The sequence below is a fragment of the Habropoda laboriosa genome, unplaced genomic scaffold (genome assembly GCF_001263275.1).
Source record: "Habropoda laboriosa isolate 0110345459 unplaced genomic scaffold, ASM126327v1 scaffold218, whole genome shotgun sequence".
Classification (NCBI taxonomy): Eukaryota; Metazoa; Arthropoda; class Insecta; order Hymenoptera; family Apidae; genus Habropoda; species Habropoda laboriosa.
In genome coordinates, this window is record NW_017100329.1 from 341,457 (window position 1) to 346,872 (window position 5,416).

The window sequence follows — 5,416 nt, forward strand, 5'->3', positions numbered from 1 at the left end:
CTGTTGAACAACGTGAACATCCACCTTATAGTTCAGGCCTCTCACCGTATGATTTTCATGTGTAAGAAAATTCAGTAGTAAAGTGATCCTCCTCCGCGACAATGCTCGACCACATTTTTCAACTGTGACACACATACTGTTGAACAACGTGAACATCCACCTTATAGTTCAGGCCTCTCACCGTATGATTTTCATGTGTATGACCAAATGAAAAAAGGAAGGATTTTAACACGGATGACGAAGTGAAGGAAACGAGAAATCGAATGCAAATTTTTTAAAAAACCAAATTCCTCAATTGATTCCTCGTTACGACAAGTGTTTACAGATACTCGATGACTATGTTGAGAAGTGCTAGCTGGTTGTCAGTTTATGTTGGTTATAAAAGAGATCTTTTTCCTTCGTTCATATTTTTTTTTAGAGGAAAGGTGTAACTTATTTACTGGCTCACCTGTATATTCACATTTACGGCATACTAGCAGTTTATTGCACCTCTTATTTTTATAATGCGTTAAATATTATCGCGGAACACGCACGCAATTATCGTTCAAGCAATCCTTCCTCAATCTAGCCTACGTGCTTCTCATATCGAAAAAGTTGAAATATTCGCGAAATGAACGGTATCGTATAATAAATTCCAATCACGATCGATGGCGCATAGAGGATCGCTTTGTCGATTACTGATTAACTAATTACCCAATAAATCGAATCGAGAACCGCGGCGATTGGAATCTGAATGACTGCGAAATTTCGTTTATCGTTTACGATTGTCGCCATTCTCGCCCTCGAATAACGATCGTAAATTGAATTGCGGAAAACGATAATACAACAGAAATAAAGAAAATCTGTAAAACGAGCGTTAATACGGGATCAACAAATTTCTATTCTAACTTAATATTTTTCTCTATTCGCAGCTGCAATTAGTGTTAAAATCACGTTGAAAATAATAATTAATAGTTTGAGACATCGATTATTAATTATTACTCTTGATCGATGCAGTCTAAATTTTATTTGTGGATCGAATAAAACGAAAGGATTAAAAGTTAATTGCAAACCTGTTTGACTTTTTATAACATCATGATAATTCAAGTCTAACCGCGTTTTCTAACTTCTTTCAACTCTGAATACTTCTGGATAACCTAATTACCTGTTTGTACTCGAGATTTGTCTGTTCTTTGACTACTTTAATCGAAGCTTGATTGCTTCTTTCTGACTGACTTTTTCGACCAACCTCCTCTGACTGCTAAATTCTTCTTTCAAGAAGTTCCAAGAAGATTCCACAGAAGAGATAGGGGCACAAAGAGTCCAGCAAAAAATTTAAGGAGTTTCTTGGACGTGTAACGCTTTCCTTCTTGTTCAAAAAAAAAAAAAACTCCATCAATCCGTGTGAATTTTCGAAATGACAAAATTCTACTTGGATATAGCCCGATATTTTATATTTAACCCTTTGCACTCGAAGGCCCTTTTTTCTATAAGAAAGTAGCAAAAATTAATGTAATTTTTTAAAACTAATATTTTTATCAGAAGCTGGTTCTTTCAAACTATTTCACCGCTGAGATCTCTAAACATGTAGTGAACAATTCTAAACTTAGAGTTGCCTCTAATGGTAAATATAATGTCGCTTCTTAGTCGCCTCTCGAGTGCAAAAGGTTAATCCTGTAATAGTAACGAATTAACTCTAAAGAGGCGTGCAAATGATAACATGAATTTCCAGAAACGTGCTATCAGAAGTGTCATACTCGGCTTCTGAATTAATCGAAAGTAAGGCTCTTACCGCTGCTCGGATTTACGGGTATCCGAGTACTCGGATGTTAGTTACTCAATTTAGATCAGAGCACACCTACCGTAAACCAAAATCCAAAACGACGCAGGACATCATCGGTGTATCTCGATGCTCTGATGAAGCTAACTGTTGACGGAAACCTCGAATATGAACATTAGACACAGCTCTAACTCGGAAACGTCGAATTACTTTTCAAATAATCTCGTTCTTCTCGAATAAGTTCGCTCGAAACTTATTAACAACTTAACTTAAACTTAACAACAGCTTCCTGTCAACGGAGATATTCTTCTAGTCTACATTTCGAAAAATGTAAAAACGATATAAAATAGTACAGTTTATTACGTTAGTTTTGAAAAATTTCAAACATCCGATTTGCAACCTTTCCTAGAGCGAAAAGACCTTCGAGTGCAAAGGGTTAATTCCAGTTGTAACTGTTGACAACTCTGTCAGTTCGGTGTCCATAGTGTTTTCTCTGTTCGTCGATGGTCCTATGGTCTCCAACACGTCTTTACACTTGAACGGTTGAGTCGCGACTGAATTCTATTCCAGTTTCCTTTTCTTTTTCTCGCTCGCGTAATTCTCTGCTTAGCAAGAGCAACCGATCGGAAAAACTGATTGAAAGAGTTCCGCGGAATTTCACAGTGGGGAAAAGGAATCGCAATTTCGAAGCAGTTGGACGTAACGGCGCGAAACACAGCGGAATCCGCGAGGCGATTAAGCTGAAAACACGCATCCCCAGATAAATTTTCCGCGCAGACGTCTGCCAGCATTAAAGGGTAAATTAAGTTAAACGCTGCAGAATGAATTACTCACGCGGGTCTTTCGTGGCGGTCGTTGCTTCGCGGTCTTCCGCGCGCCCTTTCGTGCAAAATATTTTCGTCGAGCGAAAGTGCAACGTCGGGGCTGACGCGTTATCGTCTCGCTCCGCGCCGATAATGCGACTGACATATGTATTTTGGGCGGAAAAGTTCGCGTTCGCATGCAACGCTGTCGCGAAAACCATCGATTGCGATAGCGCGACCTCTTTTCCTTCGACGGGCCTCTTAACTGCGCTGGCCAGATCTGGGTTATGCGCGGCTAGACTTCCGTGTTGCTGCTCACGAACATTACGGAATTCAGCGGAAAGTGTTTTAAGTGATGTTTTTTTCACAGCATCCGAAGATAGTCTTCGTATTGTGCTTCGCTGATAACGACGATCTCTGCAATCTTCGTTGCCTTTCGCGATTTTTGTTGCGCGGAAAAATCAATTTGTCGAAGGAAATATGCTCTTATTCTGAAAATTTGATGAAGTGGATACGAATGAATGTAGCGAAACTGAAAAATTTAGTCAAAGGCTAGTGGAATAGGTTAAATAATCAAGAAGGTAGGATCAGTTTTATGAGAAATTTTTTGTGTAAAAATGGTGTGTCTGTAATTGAACGTGTAATTAAGGAAACTTGTTAAACTGTTACTCGAGAGATTAATAGTAGCAACATATCGATAGCCGTAAGCGTTTACAGTTAGTAAAATGGAAAAAGTGAAGTAATTTACAAATTGTAATACATTAAATATAGTTTCTAGTAATTTTTTATTTTACAGTGTCATTTGTTCTAGTATACTGTGTATTACTTGTGGAATCATTCACATGATTTTCATGATGACACTAGGCAATCATACGATACTTGTTCTACTACTTCTATCATACTAAAGACTGCTATTTATTGGGTCAGTATTTAAAATAAAAGGAAGTTTCACATTTGATTTAAAACTTTAGAGTCCAAGGTGATTTTTAAAATTTTCTCGTACTACCATAGTTAGAGAAGATAATTAAGTGACCTCTTTTACGCGACCCACCCTGTATATTAGATGGTATAGAATCGACGAGAATAGCGTACTAATATTAGTAGGTATATGTAAATGTATGTACCAGTATGTACATACATTTGAGTAATTTCTGAATCAGAATATCTCGTCGCGTTAGGTGATTCTGTCAGAGTATTTTATGCGAGCATTTTAAAATTCATGTAGAACAGTGTGCACACGTTTTACCTCTTGAAATTCCAGGGGAATGTTGTCAAATTAACCCTCTCCACTTCTAATTAAAAATTTCAACTATTTCCTTTGCCTTGGGTCAGATGCGTTAAAAATTCCTCGTACGCTAATTAGAAAATCGTTAAAAATTTTGCTGAATTATTGACAATAATAATTACATTTGAGGATTCGAACGTTCGAACTTTCTTTCTCAATATTTCCTGGAAGATTCTACTTTTAAAGATAGTATCCAAAAAACTGAACACAAATGTCCTAATATTTAATATATTATTTAAACAAACGAGCTTCGTTGAAATTTGTTTACTCGGTCAAATTGGTCGTCGAAAAATAGAAAATTCTTCAGTTTACACCATTTCTCTGTCTCTAATAGTTCTCGAGATATTAGGCCAAAATACGTTTACTACCCTCCACCCCCTCAACTTTGCGGATGATTGTCACCTCTTCGCTGTGAACGATTACCGATATAAAAAAAAATACGTATCGAATATTTTGTTGAGCACTACTACGTACCAAAATTTCATTAAAATTGGACGTTACCTTGTTAGAGTGAAGAGAGAGAGAGAGTTAACATTATGCACGTGGATGGCGATAAACGATACCTTACTTTAAAACACGGATAGATGGTTAAGCTGTTTCAGATAAATTGAAAATGAAGGATGAGATATATCGATTCGAAGTGAACGTTATGGATAGACGAAAGGTAAGGATCTAAGATGGAATAGGTGGGAATAGATGGATCGTTTTGGAATGGGTTCACTTTCTTCTCAATTTTTTGGCTGAAACATGTTTTCCGGAATTTCATAGAGGGACATGCATCATAGATGCAAGGAAGGAAATGGTGCAAAGTAGATCTACATAAAATGACAGCTTCACCTTTAGATCTCTACCCACATATGGAAGATGTATGTAGGTAAATGGTTGTTGATTGATATCTATTCAATTTTACGGTGGAAAAATCTTTTCCAAAGCCACTGGTAAATTGAACTTTCACTTGCTGGTTCGATAGAAAATTTTAAAAATATTTTCTAGTATATCGTGAGTTTAATCGCGATGTAATTCAATTCATTTCATTCAGGTCGATGGAACTCCAAAACGGTTTATCAAATTTAAAGTTGTATATCGAACTCGATAGAGCGAAGTTTATTATTCTCGACTAATTTACTTTTTCCCTGTAGTTACTTTCAATTTTACCGGATTTTAACGGATGCGATTAAACTTTTCAATGCTATTGCATATGTATTTATTTATTTCGTGAGTATTTTTTTTAATTAACGGTAAACATGTTTCAAAATGGATATTTTCGTCGGTGTAAACAATTTTGTTTATTTGATCGGTATTAATTTGTTTTTTGATCCTCCGTTTCTGGTCACTGACCGTCTATTTAAAATACTGACAAATTATTATGTTTACTAATATTTTAATGAAAATACTCACAGTTTTTGTATTAATCGATGTGATACTTACATTACGTACTCATGAGCTACATCTTTCATCTTCGCTTTTCCTGTAGGGTGTTTCTTTCGCGCCCCAATCAGGACTTTTCCGGAAATCGTTGCACCTTCAGGAGTTCAGTCGAGTAAGAAACGTGGAGGCTCACGCGCCTCC